The sequence below is a fragment of the Stenella coeruleoalba genome (genome assembly GCF_951394435.1).
Source record: "Stenella coeruleoalba genome assembly, chromosome: 3".
Taxonomy (NCBI): domain Eukaryota; kingdom Metazoa; phylum Chordata; class Mammalia; order Artiodactyla; family Delphinidae; genus Stenella; species Stenella coeruleoalba.
Genome location: NC_137148.1, coordinates 31,656,260 through 31,680,595, shown reverse-complemented (window position 1 = coordinate 31,680,595; position 24,336 = coordinate 31,656,260). Strand labels below are relative to the sequence as shown.

General features: G+C 41.8%; 1 protein-coding gene across 2 annotated transcripts in view; it reads left to right on the top strand.

Moving 5' to 3' along the window:
- The first annotated feature begins 10,040 nt into the window (after positions 1-10,040).
- Positions 10,041-24,336, top strand: part of LIFR (LIF receptor subunit alpha) — an 81,563-nt gene continuing 67,267 nt past the window's right edge. The window contains exons 1-3 of one of the 2 annotated variants that reach the window (XM_079915674.1): positions 10,041-10,373; positions 10,851-11,070; positions 11,609-11,645. The gene's annotated coding sequence lies outside the window, so the exon portion shown is untranslated. The remainder of the gene's footprint in view (positions 10,374-10,850; positions 11,071-11,608; positions 11,646-24,336) is intronic. The other variant, XM_079915673.1, reaches the window with a different exon arrangement.

Here is a 24,336-nt window from a genome sequence, read left to right as displayed (position 1 = left end):
GAACTCCTTGCATTGCAGTTGAACTTTTTTCTCTGCCCAATCCTGCCTCCTTCCTTTTCTCTTCGAAAGGCTGTTATCCCAAGAGCGCTCCCTAATCAACCTCCTCCTTCCTGCCTTAAGTCTTCATCCTGGGAAACTCAACCTGCTTCCAATGGCTGCATGGTGCTTTGCAGGAACAAAACCCACAGTTGGGCATCTCTGCGGGTATGAAGCAAGTGAAAGAGAAGGCAAGTCAAAGATGCCCAAACAAGGTAGCTAGAAGAATCACGGTCTAAGCTATCATGGTGTCTCCACTGGACAACTGTAAAAGGCCCATTAATGACCTCCCTGTTTCTCTTCTTGACCACCACAGGGATGATTCACTCTTCACACATATGCCAGAGGGATCACATACAGAAGAAAACAAAAAGTCCTTATCCTCCCTACAGTGCACCCCCTAACCTGGCCCCCGATGCCTCTCCAACCTCTCCATGCTTCCCACGCTACCCACGTTCCAGCCACCCTGGCCTCTTTGCATTTCTGGAACATTCAGCCATGCACATATTGGTCCCCAGATATTCCCTAGGTTCCATCTCTCATTTAATTTATACCTCTTTGTTCAAAAACTCCTTCTCTGGGAAGCCTCCCCAGTTACCCCATTTAGAATAGCAACCTCTGTCATTTTCTATCCCTCAGACCCACTTTATTTTTTTTCCAAAGTACTTATTTCAAGTTGACATTGACATTGCATTATTTACCTATTTGATGGTGTGTTTTTTGCTCTAGAATGAGAGCTCCATGAGGACAAGAATTGTGTCCTTCTCTGTTATATCTCTGGCCAAGAACATAATTTGTGTATAAGTTAATGAAAACCAGGGACATAGGAGGAGTGTACTTTCAGTAGAAAGAAAAATGAGTTTCATTTTGAATATGTTGAATCTGAACAGTCTTTAGAATAGTCACATCAGAAGTTTAGAAGACAGTTACCAATTCAGGTTTCTAGGTAAAGACAGAGAAGTGGAAGTTGCTCAGAGTGTCCAGTACCCCGTAAAGTGAATGGGGGAGAATAAGCTAGAACAGCAGTTCCCAAGTTGCTCTGGGGAATATTAGTCTCATGAGAGGCTCTTTGAAAAAAAGAATAGCATGGCCATATTCTTTCAATGGAACAGAACCCAATCCAAACAGAGGTAATAAAAGAAAAATAAATAAATAAGCAAAGAAAGAGACAGAGACAGAGAGAGAGACAGAGAAAGGAAGGAAGGGGAAGGGGACTTAATGACTCACGTAACTGCAAAGTCCGGAGGTTCAGGCAGGTCCAGATCCAGGGACTCAAAGAGCGATACCAGAACTTGGTCTCTCTTCACCTCTCAGCTCTGTCCTTGTCTTCTCTGAGTTACTGCACTCTCAGCCAGCCTCCTTTGAAATGGACCAAATGGCAAGTAGATCACGAGAACTGGTTCCAATTCCTTCAATCAGCAAACCCAGCTAAACACACTGCCTCTTCCACAACAGTTTCCCCCCACCAAAAAAAAAATTCAAGGAATCAGACCTAAGGAGCTGGTCTGGCTTGAGTCACGCACCCAGAGGGATGTGTTCTGATTCTGAGTCTGGTATGTATCTGATATGGTGTGCTAGAGGCCCCTACAACTCAGCTCTGCACATCTCTTCCCAACTCCACATTCAGTAATTTCACTTGGTAGCTTGAAACTGGCCACGGTGGTATTTACACCATGGAAATTGGCAAATGCTATAAATCAAGGCTTTTTTTTCTGTGGAGAATTGGTTGTTAAATACTTACCAGCACATCACTCATCTTATGACCATTTCTAAAGCAAGGCAATGGGAAATGAACCCCCAGAACTGAAGGACTAAGAATGGGGTAGGGGTGGCTCTCTAATGGGAAATCAGGATATTGTTACAGAAAGATGGGAGAATGAATGTTGGGCAGTGTCCTCTACACCGTATATTATGTTATATTGTATTATCACATTGCTTCACATCACATTATATTATAATTGGAGATCTGTAATGAACTAATGGCTCTACAATGACCTATAATCTAAAAAGCTGTTTGACTTTATTTAACCCATTGTCACCCAAACTTCTCTGATTAGGGAGCCCCTTTTTTCATAAAACTCGGATTAACTTCTTAACATCTTTGGAAACTAGTGAGCCAGAGTATAGAGACAGCAGATAAGGGAACTAAGAATAAAAATAATATTAACATGTAGATCTATTGCTGTGTTAGTGGCTGGGAAAAAAAAAACAATTCTTTTGTTTCCCTCTCCCTTGAATAGCAATTAGAAAATACCTAAAGTAAAGAAAGCGTTGATTTAAAGCCAGCTAAGATGTATGCATATTTTATTTTGACTTTTAGCCAATAAAAAAGGTTTAAAATCAAAGGAACAACAAATTTCCTATATATTTTAGGCTGGATAGTACATGTTAATTTCTAATACTTTTGTGAGCTGTAATTAACCTTGGGTCTTTGAGAAATCAGATGTTAAGGTTTTAAGCATTTAAGTATGAAACTTAATCTAGTGATATGATAGGAACAAAAAATGAAAAACAGAGAGCAATAGAAAACTATTTATATTTAACTAATAGGAAATTGATTACCCTCTGACTATGTTTTGAAAGGGTCTTACAACGCAAACTTCATGAGGCTAAGGGCTCTGTTTGTTTTGCTCACTGCTGTATCCTTAGCACTTGTATGTAGTAAGCGGCTCAATGAATATGTACTGAATATTGAATTTAAAAATCTAAAATTGATGACAGAGGAATGTCTTTATCCCATCTTATGTTTCCTCATAAACCTGCCCGTCACACATCCCTTCATTTAGGATTGATCTTCCTTTCACAGATCTCCACAGCCATCTAAAAGATTTTATGTTTTTCATGCTCTCTCCCCAACCCCTTTTTTGCCCTGCATTGCAAACTTAGTAAGGGTTGCATTTCTACCATTTGCAGGAAAGGAATCGTCATTGATAAATCTTCGCTCATATTTATTATACTGAAAACTGTATTTGTGAATTATTGATATTCTTTGTTCTTTAACTGAAATTTCTTATTTCCTAAAGATGGACAAATGTACTGAAAATCCAGGGTTCAATAAATAAAATTCTTGTGTAATTCTAAGAAACTCCTAGCAAAACTGCTGTGTGTGAAGATGTTGTCGTACGGCAGAAGCAAAACCTACACGCTCTTTAAATCCGTTGGAAGTATCTGGGGATGCTCCTGGCTGTTGGGGTTTTGAATACAGAGACACTTTCATTTGGAGGGAAGCAGTAACCCCACAGAGGTAAACGGTAGTGTGAAAATCTGATCGTGTGGTCTCAGTGCAGAGGGGAGAAGCTTGGGGACAGTGGGGTGGGCCAGGCCCTGCAGACACAGTCCTGTACGAGATGGCAGAATGCGAATAATACCCAGAAGAAATAGCACATCATCTATCTCACTGAGTAATAAAATCCGAAACAGAGATGTAATGAGAGAAAGAGTTAGATTCATGCCGACAGAGGCGGAGGAGAGGAGCAAATTGCGCTAAGGAGAGACTGGAGAACATTCAGACCAGGCCTTCAGGTTGAGAAGGGCTCTGTATAGCACTCGGTCAAAACTCAACTTTGTCAGAACCTCACCTACAGCAGCAACAAATTGTAGGTGAGATCCTAGTGAAGCTCCTGAAACTGGAAGCGGCAAAAGGGTTAGCAGTCAGACTGGCACTGCTGGTGGAACACAGCGCCCAGTAATTAGGAGTGTAGGTTTTGGAGGCAGACTGCGGGGGCTTGAATGACACGGTTGTCAACGTCCCTGTGGCCTCCTTTGTAAATGGGGTGACAACCCTCCCTGCAACTCACAGGGTTGCAGAGAGGTTGGAGTGAGTTGGTACACGGTACCTGGCACTCTGTAAGTGCTCAATAGATGTTCATTGCTGGTATCTAGCAAGTAAGTGTTCTGAACCCTACTTTTAGCCAGTGTCTTCTAAATCACTATAATGACTTTCGAATTAGACTGGAATTCAAGTCTTTGTTATTTTACTTCTTTGAGCTTCGGTCTCTTCACCTGGAAGTGGGACTAATACCTAGAACACAAAGAAAGTGCCCAGAGCTGAGACTATTCATGTTAATCACCAATCAATACTCATCTCTCAACTTGAGGGTCACAGGTACACCTGTTTCTCTTTCCTAGAGTTAAGAAAAAAATCTAGCGAGCTTAGATTAATCGATGTAGTCCAGGTTAGGCCTATCTAGGCGGGTAGAATGAGATTCTATGAGCACTCGGGTTTGAATTGGATGGTATCTTAATTTAGGTAGCGTTAAGGTTTCTGTCAGCTCTTTGAGTGTAAGATTCTGTGATTAAACAACCAGAAAACCCAGATTTCTTGGGCATGTCACAGAAAAGAATCTCAGAGCTGCAGACTTCTTTGAGAGTGGTGTCCTCAGTTACCTTAAGTTCCAGCAGGGAAATCATCAACAGCAATGTCGCTGTTGGCCGGAGCTGCCACAGGGATGGCCACTTCTGTTTTCCAATATGAGACCCAGTCGGTGTACCAGATTAGGTGCCCAAAGGAAACTCCAGGGACATTGCAGTTATTAAAATTAATTATTTAACTGACTTGTTATTTTTCAGCTACCCGATGTTAGAGACCTTCAGTTAATTCTGCTGGCAAATGTGTAACCATTGAAAATTCTCCACAGTCAGAAATCAGAAGCAAAAACGCACTCTCTTTCGGTTTTAGATTTTTTGGTCTTGTACAGTACATTGAAGGCTGTGGATTAAGTGCACTAGTTAGAATAATACATTCAAGGATTTAAGGAATCTGGGTCTGATTTCGAACCACTCCACTACCTCTGGCTTGACCGCAGCTCAATTCCTTAATCTTTTGGCTTCTTTTTCCATCTGTGCAAGATGCCTCTGGCAACACACTGAGTGCAGTAGCTGCAGGAACAAATTAAATAATGGGCCTAATATCGCCACCGAGATTGGAGTAAAAAGCTCTTTTGTGGGATCCATTAGCTCAACTGAGAATATGAGCACAGGATTCTGGGTCTATGATGGACTATAAGGAATAATAGCATCAATTTGAATGTCTTGTGTTGCCCCTCAGTGATTCTAGACAACACATAAAGAATATAGGGAAAGAAAGAGAAAAGCAAGGACAGAGGAGAGAGCTTGGTAAGTCAAAAGGAAGAGATAAAAGTTGAAGGGATGGAGGACCGAGAGATAAGACGTGTGATGTGAGTGGACACATATGCAGAAAAGAGAAGATGGGAGACGCAGGAAGAGAAACAGGAAAGTGACTGAGTGAGTGGACGGCAAGGATTTGAAATGAAGTTTCAATCAGACAGCAGTTCATTGGGACCTAAAGGGAGGGATGGAGAAGGGGGCAGAGCAGAGGGGGCAGGCAGGGTTTATTCCAGAAAGAGAGGATTTGCTAGTGGCGTCCTCTCCTGCCTTCAGTGGCTCTCTCCACACTCCTGGTACTCCCTCCCCAACCCTAGGCTCTGGCTCTGGGAGTTAGCCTTAATAGCTTAAGACTTTTAACCTCTCAGAAGTATGAGAATTTTAACAGGATTCTTGAGGTGACAGGTCTTAGGACCCAGGGAGTTAACTAAATGTTAGTCTCTCGGGGGAAAGGACCCCCCTTACTCAGTGCTTCTCAAATCCAACAATTTCTAATTCCTAACCTTTACCCATTGAGGATAACAGGATTTATAACCACCTCCCTACTACATGTAGCCCCAAACAGGCTCATCTACCTGCTTTGATAGATTTAGAAGTGGTAATAACGATACTACCTGTAGCTAATATTTACTGCTGACTTTTTGTCAGGTACATACACCATGCATTCTTCCAAGAGGGATTTGAGGTGGTATACCATGAAAGACATTATAAGAGGGGAGGAAAAACTATTATATACACCCCTTGCCTGAGGAAAACTATAGAATATTCAACGCAGCACGGTAAGAGGTTTTATAGAAATTAACTCATTTGTCCTCTCTGCCACCCTCTGATAGGTACTTTTAATTAGTCCTTTTTATGAAGAAAGAAACTGGGAAAACCAAGATTTGATATTATGTCCTTGGCTTGCCTTCATAGGGCAGAACAAAAAAAAATAATAACTCTATAGGAGTCTCACTACTTACTTTCAACAATAGCAATTTCAAAGTTATTCACCAGAAAAAATATATCAGCTCTGCCTGTCATCAAAAGATGGCCAAAACCAGTGATGCGTTGTCCAGTGTCCCTGTTAACTTAGACGTTTGAATATCCATCATATAAGGACCCTTATGACAAATTCCTCTCCAAGCTTGAGCTAGAAAAGACTTTCTTCTAAATAAATTCTGCTTTATGATTCCTTGCACTTGACAATGAGAGTTACAAAAACCTTCATTTCCCCTATTTCATTTGGCTATGGGGAAACCTGGAGCTAAGTTTTGTGCTAAGTTTTAAGGTTGGTTTGTTTTTGTTTTTTTGTTTAATATTTGTCTTTCATTGTAAACCACCTTAAGTCTCTTTGAAAGAAGGCACAGTATAAATAAGCAAAAGACAAAATGCAATCCTGTTGTGGCCATGATGGGGATATAATAATTTACCAAAATAGTTTACATAACACCCCTGAAATCTATTTGCAAGAGAATATTTTAAACAGAATCCGGGGAAGATAATATCTTTCATGGTGTCTATTGCCTTTTTCATGTCCCTCAAATAACATTCCAAACCACTTTGGGTAAAGAACATAACATCTAGAGAAAATTAGATGATTATTCTCATGTATCTTCCTGTCATATATCTAATTAAAGTTTTGTATCTTGTCCAAAACTGCGCTCTAAAATAAACCAATTTAAATCTACATTTATTAGGCTTAAAATGAAGCACGGCTTCACTCATTTCAACTACTCGCTGGCTAATAACTATGCTTAATTTGTAGATTTTTATTTGTTTCCAAAATTTCTTCCAGGAACAAAGCCATATCTTGTCCCACTGATCGGTAAACAGTATGCATGTTAGATCACACATCCCAAGAAGCCTGCGTATGGGCCAAGATATGAGTAATTTAATAACAAAATCCCATCATCTTACATTTGCTGCTTTTGTGAGTGATTGATCCTTTCAAAGGATAAAGCCTTTCATTTCCAAAATTTTCATTACAGGTGTGATTATGATTTTTCTTTCACTTAAAGATTTTTTTTATATTTAAGCATTTCAAATGAAATCTTATTTACAAAAAAATTTTTTTAATGAATAAAACAGAAATGCAGGGAGAAAAGAAAAGCCAATAGCTAGAAAGAAGGGCACAAATCTTGGGCATAAAATAATTAACAAAGAAATCAGCTCTGCTTATCCAGCAAGTAGTTTAAGTTCAACATTTTTGCTGCTTCATTCCCATTCAATTTTAGCTTATTATATAATCTACCTTCTTACTTCTAATTATGTAATCATTTCCATTTCATTCTTCATTGGTTCAACAAACATTGAATGAGAACTGTCAGACTCTTCATATTATACAACATAAACTTCAAATGAAACAACTTTACGTTCTGATACTTAGTTTGCAACATCTTAGGTTTTTTTGTAAAAAAAAGTAATTATTATATAAAATAGTATTTACAACATAGACTGGTCTATGACAAGGGAAATAAAAATGGTGTCAATCCGTGGCAGGCAAAACTGAGTTGAAATTCCTTTAAGAATCCACAGTGATTAATTCACCTTTTAAACAATAGTTAAGGAAATTTTACTACTATCAACTCAGATAGCAGGACCATATCAAGTACTGCACACTGAGCTTCTGGTCATAATCCGAAAATCACTAACATATTTTTAAAGCCCCGGTTTTGTTATGGAAATATAAAATCCATTATTTCTCATGAAAAGTGTGTCTAACATCGCTTTTCAAACCAGACCTCAGACCTCAGCATGGTGCGAGAACCGAGATGCTCCTTAGAAGCTGTGGCAAGTTCCTGAGTTTCCTAACCTATGAAATGAGGGTATATGTTGGAGGCAATTAGCTAATCAAAGCATAAGCTTTAAGGCATCTTTCCAGCCCCACATCCAAGACCCTGGCAGGAGACCTAGCAATACATTCAGGTGGTCATGTTTTCGTACAGCTGGCCAAAGTAAGATATTTTAAGCACCATCAGCTGAGATTGAGGTCTCCTTCTATTTGGATGTTCCCTTTGTTACTTTCCCTTGGGTTGGGTAGTGCTGGAGCAGCTTGAGTGTGCTATATTGTTTTGTTTTTCGTTTTCCTTTGGGAGGACCACCCAAATTGTGTAAATTTCTCATAAAACCTGCATCAACCCCTAGGTGTGATAACAGTACCTATTTTACAGGTGTGTTGTGCAGATCAAATGAGGTGACAGATGGTGCCAGACACAGTGTGTATCCAATAGATGCTAGGCATTATTATTCCCCCAAATGTTTCTATGTCTCTCTCTCTTTTTTTTTCTTTGTATCTTTTTCTCTTTATATATATATATATATATATATATATATATATATATATATATAAAACAAAGTCACAGAAGTTAGCGTTCTATGTAATATGCTTAAAATTAACTACAATTTTTTCCTATGAAAGGAATTTCTCAACTCCATGTAGGGGCTGCATCACGATTTTCTTAGACCCTAGGCACTTGTGCCTTTGTTGAACCCCTTCATCCATTAAAAAATTTAAAAATAAGATAAGTTTCCCAAACCACCAAGGACTCAAGAACCAGGGTAACGGAAAAAGCAACGTTGTACATCTTAAACAGGGGTTCCAGTACACATAGTAGAAGACTGTTTTGCAAACTAGGTCTTAGGGATAATAGGAAGCATTCAGTTTTGGCGTTCAGAATATGAACACAGATGAAGCTGGCCCTTAGAAGACTAGTGGGGACCATGTCTTACTGTGAAACACATATTTTCATTTAGGGAGCCTACTTTTCAATCAATGTACTTGCTGGTGTTTTGCGCCCATTTTAGTTACATTATCAACAGGGAAATGTTATCTCAGAAAATAAGCTTCGTTTTGCTAATTTAGAAATTGCTCTGGAATTTCATCCAAAGGTCTCTAAAAAACACGTTGGCCTTGGTGCTGGTGCATCAAATAAATCACAAATGAAACAAACAAGCTGGCTTCCTATTGAAGGTGTGTCTGCAGAGCCCTGTGACTCTGCGTGCCAGGGGCTCCATCTGGCACATTTCTGAACGTTGCAAAATTAATTGTGTCAAAGAGAACATCATCAAACGCGTCCGGCATAGAGAGTAAACATCTTCAAACCACGATTCTGCGCCATCAAACGCTCCCCAGCTAATTACATTTGGTGCATTACTCTGGAAGAAAATCGAGGCCAAGTGAAACTGCGGAAATGGGAACAATGCAAGGAGGAAAAATCTCACCCCATTAAGGGATCCGTTTTTTCTCCGCACAAATAAGCCCACCACGCCTTGGAAGCACGACTAGATGGCTCCAGGATACTCTCAGAATGCTCCCGCGGGCCCCCTCGGGCTGAGGGAGCCCTGCACCGGGGAGGAGGAAAGTGGCCTGAGTGGCAGCGCCCCAGCCATGGGGGCATTTTAGGTAACTCATAAAATCTAAGCCATCGCTACCCCTACCCCCGCCCAGGCGTAGAGGCTGGTTTTCGTGTGCCCTTACAAAGGAAGCTAAAACACGGCCCCGCGTCGTCCTGTCCTCTATGCAATGTCTGCAAAGCGCACTGACAGCGTTTTGGGAGCTGCTCTCCGCACAGGGCCGCCGCGCGCTAGGCAGGCCTTCCCTGAGCATTTGCACCAGCTGGGCCGCTCCTCTCCCCGACTCTTCCATGACCTCCCGAGATTGGCCTCGCGACTGGACTCTCCGCGGAAGCACCTCCCTCGGCGCTCGGCCCCCGCGCGCGGCCGCTCCCCTCCTACTCCCAGGGGCGGCCCCGCGGCGAGCGCCGGACGCGCGCGGCCCCGCCGCGGGGGGCGGTGGCGGGGGCGCGCGGAAGGCTTCCGGCGGGGGCGCGCGGGCGGCGGGGCGGGGCCGGGGCCGGGGGCGGGGCCGGGGCAGCAGCGCCCCCCGCCGAGCGGCGTGCAGGCACCGCCCCCGCGCGCCGCAGTCCCCGCTGGAGCGTCTCGCCACTGGCCGTGGCCGTTACTGTTGCCTCCGCGCGGCTCTGGCGGCGGCGGCGGCTCCCGGGGCTCGCGGAGGGCAGCGGGCCGACCCTCGCCCGTGGCCGCCTGGTGCAGCCCAGCGCTGGGACCGGGGAGGCAAGACGGCGGCGGCGGAGGCGGCGGGTTGTGCCCGGCGCCCCTCCTCTACGCCTCCAGACCCCGCGCGACTGCGGACTCCTGGCAGCCCCCGGGCGGCGGCCGAGGCGGCCAAGCTGACGGCCGGGGATGGCGAGATAGCGGCGCGGGAGCGGCTTGTGAGTACGGGGAGCGGGTGGGCGCGGCGCAAGGCGCGGGGAGTGGGAGCCGCGGAGCCTGGAGCCCAGTCCCGTGGGCGCGTCGCTGCGAGCGCCCGGCGGCCCGCGGGGGGCGGGGGGCAGCGCTCCGGCCGGCTTCGGCCCGGGTGTCGGGGAGCGTCCGAGAGGAGTGACCGGGAGCGGGGGGTGGGGCGCGCCAGGTCGCGCCGCTCTCCAAGCACCCTTGGGCCACCCTCGGCTCCCAGAGGACGCCGACTCCCCGGCTGCGAACTTCTACCCCACGTAGGGCAGCGAGTTCTGAGGCCACAGGCTACCTGGGGGATGGGAAGGAGCTTGAATTTTTATTTTTGTTAAGGGATGTAATCAACCAAGTGATTTCGTGACCCCGTGCCTCAACTTTTCATTAAACTAGTCTCTGTCCCTTCCGTATTCATGGTGTATTTGATTCACCTGTATTTTATGTGCTTGTATCCGAAGGCGCTATACTGATGAAAACCAGTTAAAGAGTTGGCGATCAAAGTTAGGCTTCGTAAAGGATGACACTTTTAATGCGTCATTTCAAAAGACAGAGCTGGAATCCTGAGTTGTGTCTGACAGAAAACTCTGTGCTTCAAATGCTGTGAATTTACGCCTTGAATAACATGATTCTGGCCTCCACCGTCCGCGTCCCCACCTTTGGCTACCAGAAATATATGAGGTGTTTTATTTGCGGTTGGGTACCTGTGTGCTCCTTTTTGTATGGGTGTGTTATTGCAGTCAAATATTGATACAGCGTATATACTGATACCGAATGGTGTTTGTATGGAAATGAATTTTTTTGCATTTTTTTAATGTGTTCTTTTAAGATACATTTTTCAACAGAAAGGTTTCAGTTTAAAGTTTGCCTTCTGATTTGTTCGTTTTCAGTTTCAGATTTGTCTTTAAAAAAAAATTTGCTTGGAGTAAAATTAAGTGACTTAAAAGTATCATTTAGTCAGGGGTCCCCAAATGATTCTTAAGTTAAATTTAAAGCAAATTCCCCTCCCCAGAAGAGAAAAATTAAAGCGTTCGTTTAGTGCAAATGATGCTTGCCCCTTCCCTTAAATGCTGATTTTGCCACAGCTCTGAACTCACATTTCACTAGTATCGGAGGGTTCCTCGTCTAAGCCTGGCAGGGGAAAGGAAACCTAAGTATAGCGTGTGTTTTTAAAAACACTGTGCTCTTATTTGTTTTTTACGTTGACTTTCTGTTTTAGAGCCAAGGGGAAACTGTTGATTTGGAGGCTTCATTAGGTAGGTACAAGCTCGATTTAGATTTCCCTTCCAAGGGTTGAACAGAGGCTTATTTGCTTTGTAATAGGTGAGATCACAAGTGCTCCTCTCTAGTTAGTGGAGACTGGGATTCTTTCCTGGGAAATAAGGATCAGGAACTTCGCTGTTGAAGAGAACAAACTTTTGTGATTTTTGAAAGCTTTTGCTTATTGATGGTCCTCACTGAACAATATGTTGGCAATAGTATAAATTATTATGACATCAAGATTTATCATATTAATTTGTGGGATAGGCAACCTGTGCACACTGTAGAAGATTCAGTATGTATAAAAAGCTATAGAGTGGAAAGTATACCTCTCTCCCCACCTCCAGGCCTCATTGCACCCTGTTCTCCCCAGGACCCAGGGTTACTAACTCCTGTGTATATCTTTCCAGATAAAGCCTATGCTAGTATAAACATTTTGTATGTGTTCTTTTTATTTGTGCTTCCACAAATGAGGATGCATTGTATACTCTGTTCTGCACCAGCTCCCTGCCCTCCCCTCCCTGCGGAGTACTAAATCTTGGCAGTCTCTACATCAGTACCTAAGAGATGTCTCATTCTCTAACAGCTGCTGAGTACTCCATTAAGGATGAAACGTAATTTATTTAACCTCTTCTTCATTGCGGTAGGTTGTTTCTACTATTTTGCTGTAGAATTATTGTAAAACATTAGTTTTTGAGGTTTTTAAGTGGATTTCAATTATTCCCAAAGGCCCAAAGGCAGTAGTAACTTACTTCTTTGCATCATGTCCAGGAAATATATGCCCCTTCTCTCCAGTGTACACCCTTTCCTTTTATATAATTTCAAAGCAGTCCATAAGGATCTTTGGTGTCTTTGTGGTGAAGCATGAGACATCAAGGCCAGTTACTAAGGTCATACTCCTTGATTAACACCTTAGCTCTTTGTTTCAAGAAAAGAAATAAAAGAATAGACGTAAGTTGTTAAGAATAATCTGTAAGAGGGCTTCCTGGTGGCTCAGTGGTTGAGAGTCCGCCTGCCGATGCAGGGGACACGGGTTCGTGCCCCGGTCCGGGAAGATCCCACGTGCCGCGGAGTGGCTGGGCCCATGCGCCACGGCTGCTGAGCCTGCGCGTCCGGAGCCTGTGCTCCGCAATGGGAGAGTCCACAACAGTGAGGGGCCCGCGTACCGCAAAAAAAAAAAAAAAGAATAATCTGTAAGAAAAATTCTTAAGAGTTTGAATATTTTGAACATGGAGAAAAGGCTTGTAACTTTGATTAAGTTGAAGATAAAGGCAGTTTATCAGTTGTAAAACTTGTTTGCCATTAGGCACTAACATCCCTGCCTTCTGTAGATTATCACCAGTATCTCATATTTTAATGTTGCTATAGTATGGTTATAAATTGTACACTTTGGGAGAAGGTTATTCATAACTTTTAAGAGGGACTATGCTTTTAGAAAATATTTGGCCCTTTTAAATTAAAATTTGAGGTCTCTTAAGAGTGCTTTTAAAACAGAGTAAATTGTAGAAGACTAATGCTAGCTAGCACTTGAGCCAAATACAGTATATAATTTGAATATTAGCCAATGTTAAGCTTTATATTTCCATTATGCTTATTTCTGAGAATGATTTTAGGACTAATGTAAGAAACTGTAATAATCCTTTTTTTTTTAACTGACCAAACAAACCTTTTCACATTTAAGGTGTTTTCTTTTTCCTTTGTTATTCAGTACCTGTCGTTGTGCTACAAAACTGCTAATATTGCATCTGTTATATTCCAGGCAACTTTCTAGCAACTAAGAATATAGCAGTGCACAGGACAGACAGATCCCCTTCTAATGAGTTCACATCTTAGTGAGGGAGGTGGATAAAAAGCAGAGAAGCAATAAAGGCAATAACATTAGAGAGTGATAAGTGCTGGAAAAGTGGTAAAATAGGTTTGCTGTGGCAAACAGGGGCAGGGTAGGGGCTGCTGTTTTAGACTGAGTGGCCCTGGAAGCCTCTCTGAGGTGGAGAGATTTGAACTGAGAGTTGAGTGTGTTTTTGGAGAATGGTGACTTCAGGCAGAGGGAACAGCACATGCAAAGGCCCTGCAGTGGGGCTGAGCCTTGCACGCCAGAGGAACAGAGGGCTGCCTGTGTGGCTGGAATTTATGATGAAAAAGTGGCTGGCAGGAGAGAGAAGTCACTGGGATTAGTGTCCTGGGTATTTGCATATGTCAAGGAACATTTATAGAAGTGGGAAGGAGACCTTGGGTGGTGGAGTTCCTCCACCTGCTGGAAGCTCCAGGAGGGCAGGCACTGATCTGCTTGTTCCTCATTGCTTCCCCCGTGCCAGGAACAGCCTTGGTCAGAATGGGCTGTGAATATTTATAGAATTAATGAATAATTAGAGAGTTTAAGAAATAATCTTGCCTGGTTTTGGTCAAAATACCTAGATTTGGGAGTCTTCTAGTTGAGTTTTCCCTCTTGACTCTGGCCCTTGACGTTACCAAATCTGGTCTACTGTTAACACATCCTCTCAAATTGTTGCTTTAAGTCAGTTGCATTTGATTTCTATTCCCTGAAATTAGAGTATGAAGCCTTAAAAGCATGCCTAATTTTCCAGGACATTATAGTGATTTCTGAGTAATTTAGTTAAAAGTTCCATCTTTGATTTTAGTAGATTAGCCATTTGCCTAAGGGTAAAAATTTCAGAGATACCTTTTTTGGCATAGTGAATGTTTGAATCCTTTTGGGCAGATGACAGACTAATGAGCACATAAAATGTATGTATTTTATGCAGGTACTTTTATTCTCACAGGAAGAATGTGTGTGTGTTCTATTTTAGGGAGTATCAGGAACTGTGGTATTTCCTCTTCCCAACTTCTAATCTGTTTGTCATTCTGAATATATGTTCCTTTATATTAACTGAAAGCTTGGGAAATGAGTTTTGTGCCAAGCAATTGTTGTAGATGCCTAATTAGAATCTGTTGTTTTCTTCTGAACTGTGACTTTTGAGGTCCTGTTCCATATCAGGAGTTGTGATCTTGCAGAATGGGGGGGGTTGATTTTTTATTTCCTATCCTAATTGGTTGATACCTGAACCCAATAAGTTGTTCCCATATAAGATAATTTTATCTTCCAGCATTCTCTCTTAAGCTCTGTGCACATGCTATGTAAAGGATGGATTCTGTGACTTCAAAATCTTAAATCAAGTTACCTTTGTTCTTCGTCACTCTCCTTGCAGTGAAAGGTCTTCAGGCAAATTGCGGAAGCCCACAAGCATCTGTTTTATAGGTCACTGGTACATTGAGGCTTAGATGCTTGAGTTAAAGTACTTTTACTACTACCTGTACCTTTCCTTTGTGAACCATAGAGATGCAGCAGGTCCAGATTTGTCTTACATTGCCTAAAGTTTACGACACATACACATTCCTCACCAGTCCTTGCTGCTGCTGCTGCTGCTCGTGTGAGCAAAGGTTGTGCTTATCAAATACTGTTTTATGCGTTTATGTTGGAAGTTGAAGAAAACCTTCTGGTGGGTGAATTTTTCACGTACTTTTGCAGAGAGGTGAGAAAATCTTGCCTCTACCCATTCTTCTGGTTTGTAGGGCAGGTACAGAGGAAGACTTGGAATCAGTACGTGCCGGTAGCTGAGAATCTGTATCTGTATTATTAAGTGGCAGTATCCTGGAAGACCACAAGAAGGCGCTAATACTCCCATAAAGTGTGTGGCTCTTCCCTAAGGGTGACTTGGGATACTGAGGCCCCTTGCCTTCTTCTCACTGCTTGCAGGAGCAGCCTTCTCCAAGGAAACGCTGGATGGGAGGACAGTTGAAACAGCGGTGGTGGGAGCATGGGGTGGAAAATAACAAGGGGTGGCAGAAGTAATGCTTCCCATTTCTCATATTGAAAATGCTGGTGGGGCAGTGAATTGTAGACATTCTGTAGACAGAATGTGCCTTTGACTTGGGGATGAGGGTAAGCTGGAGAGAGGTGAGACTCCACCATCACGACTTAGTGCTGCAGCTGCCAGCGTGCCACCTTAAAGCTGGGTGCCAGCCTTCCCAGTCCCAGGCTTGGAGACCTGCCGCCACACCAGTGGGTCCTGTTTCATGTTTCATGCTGTAGTATTTATAGTGCAGTTCAAAAGCGAAGGAGGCAAGAACATCTTAGGATCCTTTTCAAACACGCAGTTAAAATTGGGAGCATAAGTCTTCATCTAACACGAACCTTATCCTGTATCATTCCTTGAAGTTACCGGGATCACCAGAGTTTTACTGTAGATGTAAAATTTGGGAGGAGGGGGCTGAGAGCTTCATTCTGATTTCTAAGGAAGGACTATATATAGTCCTGTATATAACTTAAAATGCAAAGCATTTACGAGTAATAGGAGCTTAAGCATTCAGACAAAACCAGAGAAGGTATAGAATTTAAGGGGCAGAAGGGGCCTTGGATCATCTGGTCAACTTTAAGTTTGCTGATAAACCAAGCCCCACAGGTGTTCTAATTTGCCTAAGAATCCAGTAGTTCCAGACTGGTGTTTGTAACCACGATTTGCTGATTCCTAACTGCAGGGTTCTGAGCTCCCCTCTGGAACAGCAGGAAATTTGTGGGGTTCACTGCTGTGTCTCCATAGAACAGTGCCCAGCCCAGATATTTGTTGAATAAATGAATACATAAGAGAATTTTGAGTACTTAAGATTGCACATTAGCTGTAAGATAATACTTATAAAATTTGAAAGAATACATGATTTCACGAGTTTCTTTTCTTGTTAAACAATAGAGCATGTTGCTATTAAAGCCCAAACTATCAAGCCTAGTATTAGCCAGATGGGCAAATGAAGATGTGTTTTACTTACCAGCTTGGCAATTTTCAGAGCCTGGTGTCACTAGATCTTGTAATATTCATTCTGTTCAGTCTGCTGGGATCCGTGTTATTTAAGTTTTATATTTTGTATTTGAAAACATATGTACTTTAAAATTTAGCATTTGTTGTCTGAATTGTTTGCTATTTTTCTAGATATGTTTTATCAATAGTTTCACTATTTTTAAAACTTAGAGCCATATAGGGATTTGGTTGGTTACAAACAAATCTAGCTAACCATTAGGTTTTTGGGGATTGTCACTTTCCAATGCTGCTGGTGGGTGTTTCAATTGTTATAACTTTCCAGGAGGGCAATTTTGTTTATTACTCACCGAAAGCCTCAAAAATGTGCCATGTCCCTTAGTCAGGCATTTCCACCACTAGGAATTTAAACTAAGGAAAAAAAAATAAAGTGTGTGCACAGAGACCAGTCTATAGCAGTGGTTCTCGCCTACGCGGTGCCTGTGGGCACCGTATTCCTGTCAGTAGCTTTCTCCCCGCACAGTGATTCTTCACTTGGCGGGAAGTCCACATAGTGGGGTGTCTCAAATTGCGAGGGGTGGGGTGCTCCCCCAAGCTTGGAAACTCATCTCCAGATTCTGGTGACCTCCACAAAAAGTACACCAAAAACCCAACCCTTAGTTTGCAAAAATGATTCTTGTAGCTTTCTTTATGATAGTTATAAGCTAGAAACAACTTAAATGCTCAATAATAGGGAGATGGATTACATAAATTGTGGTATATATCAATACTTGTAATGAAAAACCCTTTCTTCATTGACAGTGAGGTAAGAAGTATTTATTGATTTGGAAAGATACTCAAAATTTGTAAAGTGAAAAAGCAGATTGCAAAACAGCACGTGTAAGTGGATCTAAGGTTTTTTTGTTTGTTTTTGGAGAAGGAGGTAGAGAGAGCGAGCGAGTGAGCAGGAGTGTGCAGTTTTCTACCTGTTACGTAGGAAAATGCCGGGAAGACTATACACCAGATGTTAGGTGAGAATATCTCCTTGTGCTGAAATTACAGGTGACTACTATTTTTATTTTCCTGAATTTCCAACATAAGGAGCATATTATGTAGTAAAGAGAATGAGAGCAGCTTCCTTTTTTCACTTACTGGTTAGGCAACCCACAGAACTTGGACAAGTTCTGTGTCTGATTTCTTACCTGTAAAAGGGAATAATAATATCCACCTCATCGTGCCTGCGAGTAGTATGTGTTAGATAAATGTTACCTTTCCCTCACTATTCTGTTATGATTAAGGCCAATATTCCTACTAATATAGGATTTCTAAGCAGAATAACATATCAACTGTTGTAAGAAGCACTTTATGACATTCTGGCAAAATATTTCATTGCTTCTGGTCACTGAGAAGTATTTTGTTGAGTTATTATTTACTTTAAAACTGAAATGCTTTCCAGTGCCAAGAAATTTTATTTTGAATCAAAAGCTTTTTTTTTTTCTTGTTTCCTTCTGTTATCGGTTTCCGTAGTTCTGTATGATAAGTTCTCAAAAGTCAGGGTCCGATCTCTTTTCCTTTTATAGAGTTGTTAAAATGAAATGTGATTCATTCATTCAGCAACTATTAAGGGCCTTTTTTTCCCCAGGCAGCAGGTAGGCATCAGATATGCAGCAGTGGGCAGGGCAGACACGCCCCCACTACTTGCATGACAAGGAAAGTGACCAGAGCACTTCAGGGCCAGGAGGCACACCCACTCAGTAAAAGGTGTGTTACAGCAGCTGACAATCAAGTGGGCCTCATTTCCTCTCCTGCGATTTTAAAAGAAACTATGTTGTGATGTTACTTTTCAGTGAACACAAATATTGCCTCTTGCTTGTTCTACCAAGTACAGGAGGAGCAGACTAGGTTATTTCACCTTGACATTTACTGATGATTTAGTGATGACTTGCATTATATATCTGTGAGAATATCCTGGGCTAATAGTATTAAAATTGCTACTCTATATCCTCTGTGAAGAATATGCCTTTTTGAGATTATCTAGTGTAAAATTACTGCTGTGGGTTCCTACTAATAAATTTAGGGTGGATAGAATTTATCGATACCCCATTTGAGAAATTCCAGCACGTGGTCTCACTGAAGATGAGGGCAGAAAGCCTGCAGTTTAAGATTTCCATTTGACGGTATATAAGAATACATTAACTTTGTAATGTGTTCCTTGTGTAGGGACAGTTTTGGCAGCAGCTGTAAATGTTTTGATATAAAGTACACCCTCAGTGTTCATGAGAAGTGTCTCGGGACCCTTATGACAAATACTGACCTTGCATTTTATTTCCCTAATACAGCCTAATAAAAGAAGACAGTTTCATAAATCATTTTTTCTTGTTCCTGTGTAGAAAGAATGTAGAAGTCATGTCACAGGTTGGAGCCACTAGCAAAGCCAACATTTTATTCTTTCTTTATCTCACATTTTTTCCATCTACACCATTGCTTTCCATGGCCTATTCCACTCCATTGGCCTCCGCTGGAACCAGCAATTAGCTTTCTTTTTTTTAGTGGTGGTGGGGGGATCTCTTTTCACAAAGAAGTACCCTTTATCTCTCTTGAGATGTACTAAGTATGTAATAGTAAAGGGAGAGCAACCAAACTGTGTTGACCTGCAGACCTTAGGCTGTTGTCTAGACGTAGAGTTTCGCCAACTTACTCTTTCTCAAATGCAAGCTTCAATAAAAGTACAGGTGACGCTGTTTTGGAACTTTTCAGCTCACTTACAAATAGTCAAAGTTGTGATTGCTGTACTCACGCATTCCATGGGCTGTATTGCTGGGATCAAAAACTCAAATGCTTACAGGGACAGAAGAGGTCACAGACATTGCTGAGTGGGTCTGATCTGCCTTTTGTCTTTATGCTTCTGATAAAAACATAAGGAATATTTTACCTCTTAATTCTGCTACAAGATAGACAACACTGATAGTCTAGATGAATGGCAACTGAAATTTGTCTCAGTTTGGGGGACCAATAAGGAAAGACACAGAGGAAGGTTGGATCTGGAGCAACCTTGAGCTGATGTGAGCTGAGTTTTGAAGGGCGAGTTGGTGTTTGCTAAATGGACAGGGAGGAATGGGGTGGGAAGGACATTCTGGGTAGAGGGTAAGGTGTGCAGTGACACAGAGGACAGCAGAGCCTGCCGTGTTTGTTGGGACTCGAGCACAGGGCCAGTGTGGGTCAGAGGGCAAAGGTAGGTGGGACTGACGTTAGGTGGCTTGGAACAGCAGAGAGCCTCATGCCATGCTGACAGCTGGCACCTTCTCCATAGGCCAGGGAGAGCCATGGAAAATTTCAGGCATGTGAGACCGACGATTCAGAAGCGGGCCTCCAGCTTGTGTCATGGAGGCTTGGGAATCCGGAGACCAGGGAGCAACCTGGCAGAAGTGCAGACCAAGGGGAAGAAGCCCCAACAAGGCCCTAGCCAGGCCCGGCCTTGGAAGTTTGTCTTTACTTTCCTAATAATGTTGAGGCATTATTTCCCAATAGTGACACGTGCAGCAGTAATGACTCTGCTCTTTCCATGCTCAATCCATCATGCCCTTTTCTTAAAGCTTTTGATTAAACTCAAATGGTGAGAAAGCATTCAATGTGTTTAAAGCTATCAAACACAGATCTACTGATGCCTTTCCCTTATGTTGCTAAAAGTTTGAGAGATCCTAAGTGTGGGTGGTTATAAAACAGCGAGTAGGTGAAGTGGGAGTGATGAAGTAGCCGCTTGAGCTAAAGATGTTGGTCAGAGGGCACAAACTTTCAGCCTCCAGACATTTGGCCTGGAGTTTGGATGAATGATGAGACTTAGATGGAGATGCTGCTCAGAGCCAGGTGAGTCATGTGAGAGATGGACTGTGGGAGGCCCCTGCCAGAGGCCATGGCATTAATTAAGTACTGATGTGAACGACCTATGCCAGAGATGCTGATGAGGGCCTGCCAGAGCAGTGGGAATGGAAGTAGGGGTAGGTTCTAGGGCAGAGTCAAGGTGTGTTTTGGAGGTAGAACTGGTGAGTAGGTGGGAAGGGTGAGAAGGAGGAGTAGTTGAGTGTGACCCAGGAGAGACTGGTGCCATGAATGGAGATGGGCTTGTCAAGGGGCAGGTTTGGAAGAGAAGGTGAGTTTATTTTGCACATGTGGAGTTTTTTGAGAAATCTGTGAAATATCTCAGTGGATATGTAGCATCAAAATATTTTGTCAGAGCAGAAGCAAGAAGAACTATAGTCCTGCAGCCCTGTGAAACTAAAACCACATTCACAGAAAGATAGACGAGATGAAAAGACAGAGGGCTATGTACCAGATGAAGGAACAAGATAAAACCCCAGAAAAACAACTAAATGAAGTGGATATAGGCAACCTTCCAGAAAAAGAATTCAGAACAACGATAGTGAAGATGATCCAGGACCTCGGAAAAAGAATGGCGGCAAAGATCGAGAAGGTGCAAGAAATGTTTAACAAAGACCTAGAAGAATTAAAGAAAAAACAAACAGATGAACAATACAATAACTGAAATGAAAAATACACTAGAAGAAATCAGTGGCAGAATAAATGAGGCAGAAGAACAGATAAGTGACCTGGAAGACAGAATGGTGGACTTCACTGCTGCAGAACAGAATAAAGGAACAAGAATGAAAAGAAATGAAGACAGCCTAACAGACCTCTGCGACAACATTAAGCACAACAACATTCGAATTATAGAGGTCCCAGAGGGAGAAGAGAAAGAGAAAAGACCGGAGAAAATATTGGAAGAGATTATAGTCGAAAACTTCCCTAACATAGGAAAGGAAACAGCCACACAAATCCAGGAAGGGCAGAGAGTCCCATATAGGATAAACCCAAGGAGCAACATGCCGAGACACATAGTAATCAAATTGGCAAAAATTAAAGACAAAGAAAAATTATTGAAAGCAGCAAGGGAAAAACAACAAATAACATACTAGGGAACTCGCATAAGGTTAACAGCTGATTTCTCAGCAGAAACTCTACAAGCCAGAAGGGAGTGGCATGACATATTTAAAGTGATGAAAGGGAAGAACTTACAACCAAGGTTATTCTACCTGGCACGTTTCTCATTCAGATTTGATGGAGAAATCAAAAGCGTTACAGACAAGGAAAAGCTAAGAGAATTCACCACCAAACCAGCTCTACAGCAAATGCTAAAGGAACTTCTCTAAGTGGGAAACACAAGAGAAAAAAAGGACCTACAAAAACAAACCCAGGGCTTCCCTGGTGGTGCAGTGGTTGAGAGTCTGCCTGCTGATGCAGGGGACATGGCTTAGTGCCCCGGTCCGGGAAGATCCCACATGCCGCCGAGGGGCTGGGCCCGTCAGCCATGGCCACTGAGCCTGCGTGTCCAGAGCCTGTGCTCCACAATGGGAGAGGCCACAACAGTGAGAGGCCCACGTACCGCAAAAAAAAAAAACAAAAAAACCCGAAAACAATTGAGAAAATGGCAATAGCAACATACATATGGATAATTACCTTGAACGTGAATGGATTAAATGCTCCAACCAAAAGACAGAGGCTCGCTGAATGGATACAAAAACAGGACCTGTATATATGCTGTCTACAAGGCACCCACTTCAGACCTAGGGACACATACAGACGGAAAGTGAGGGGATGGAAAAGGGTATTCCATGCAAATAGAAATCAAAAGGAAGCTGGAGTAGCAATACTCATATCAGATAAAATAAACTTTAAAATAAAGAATGTTGCAATAAACAAAGAAGGATACTATATAATGATCAGGGGATCAACCCAAGAAAAACATATAACAATTATAAATATATATGCACCCAACATATGAGCACCTCAATAAATAAGGCAACAGCTAATAGCTACAAAAGAGGAAATTGACAGTAACACAATAATAGTGGGGGACCTCAACACCTCACTAACACCAATGGACAGATCATCCAAACAGAAAATTAATAAGGAAACAGAAGCTGTAAATGAAACGATAGACCAGATAGATTTAATTGATATTTATAGGACATTCCATCCAAAAACAGCATATTACACTTTCTTCTCAAGTGCACACGGAACATTCTCCAGGATAGATCACATCTTTGGTCACAAATCAAGCCTTAGTAAATTTAAGAAAATTGAAATCATATCAAGCATCTTTTCTGACCACAATGCTATGAGATTAGAAATCAATTACATGGAAAAAAACGTAAAAAACACAAACACATGGAGGCTACAGAATACATTACTGAATAACCAAGAGATCACTGAAGAAATCAAAGAGGAAATCAAAAAGTACCTAGAGACAAATGACAATGAAAACACGATGATCCAAAACCTATGGGATGCAGCAAAAGCAGTTCTAAGAGGGAAGTTTATAGCAATATAATCCTACCTCAAGACACAACAAACATCTCAAATAAACAATCTAACCTTATACCTAAAGGAACTAGAGAAAGAAGAACAAACAAAACCCAAAGTTAGCAGAAGGAAAGAACTCATAAAGATCAGAGCAGAAATAAATGAAATAGAAACAAAGAAAACAGTAGCAAAGATCAATAAAACTAAAAACTGGTTCTTTGAGAAGATAAACAAAATTGATAAACCATTAGCCAGATTCATCAAGAAAAAGAGGGAGAGGACTCAAATCAATAAAATTAGAAATGAAAAAGGAGAAGTTACAACAGACATCACAGAAATACAAAACATCCTAAGAGACTACTACAGGCAACTCTATGCCAATAACATGGACAACCTGGAAGAAATGGACAAATTCTTAGAAAGGTATAACCTTCCAAGACTGAAGCAGGAAGAAATAGAAAATATGAACAGACCAATCACAAGTAATGAAATTGAAACTGTGATTAAAAATCTTCCAACAAACAAAAGTCCAGGACCAGATGGCTTCACAGGTGAATTCTCTCAAACATTTAGAGAAGAGCTAACACCCATCCTTCTCAAACTCTTCCAAAAAATTGCAGAGGAAGGAACACTCCTAAATTCATTCTATGAGGCCACCATCACCCTGATAGCAAAACCAGAGAAAGATACTACAAAAAAAGAAAATTACAGACCAATATCACTGATGAATATAGATGCAAAAATCCTCAACAAAATACAAGCAAACAGAATCCAACAACACATTAAAAGGATCATATACCATGATCAAGTGGGATTTCTCCCAGGGATGCAAGGATTCTTCAATATACGCAAATCAATCAATGTGATACACCATATTAACAAATTGAAGAATAAAAACCATATGATCATCTCAATAGATGCAGAAAAAGCTTTTTGACAAAATTCAACACCCGTTTATGATAAATACTCTCCAGAAAGTGGGCATAGAGGGAACCTACCTCAATATAATGAAGGCCATATATGACAAACACACAGCAGACATCATTCTCAATGGTGAAACACTGAATGCATTTCTTCTACGATCAGGAACAAGACAAGGATGTCCACTCTCACCACTATTATTCAACATAGTTTTGGAAGTCCTAGCCATGGCAGTCAGAGAAAAAAAAGAAATAAAAGGAATACATATTGGAAAAGAAGAAGTAGAACTATCACTGTTTGCAGATGACATGATACTATACATCGAAAATCCTAAAGATGTCACCAGAACACTACTAGGGCTAATCAATGAATTTGGTAAACTTGCAGGATACAAAATTAATGCACAGAAATCTCTTGCAATCATATACAATAATGATGAAAAATCTGAAAGAGAAATTAAGGAAACACCCCATTTACCACTGTAACAGAAAGAATAAAATACCTAGGAATAAACCTACCTAGGGAGACAAAAGACCTGTATGCGGAAAACTATAAGACACTGATGAAAGAAATTAAAGATGATACCAACAGATGGAGAGATATACCATGTTCTTGGATTGGA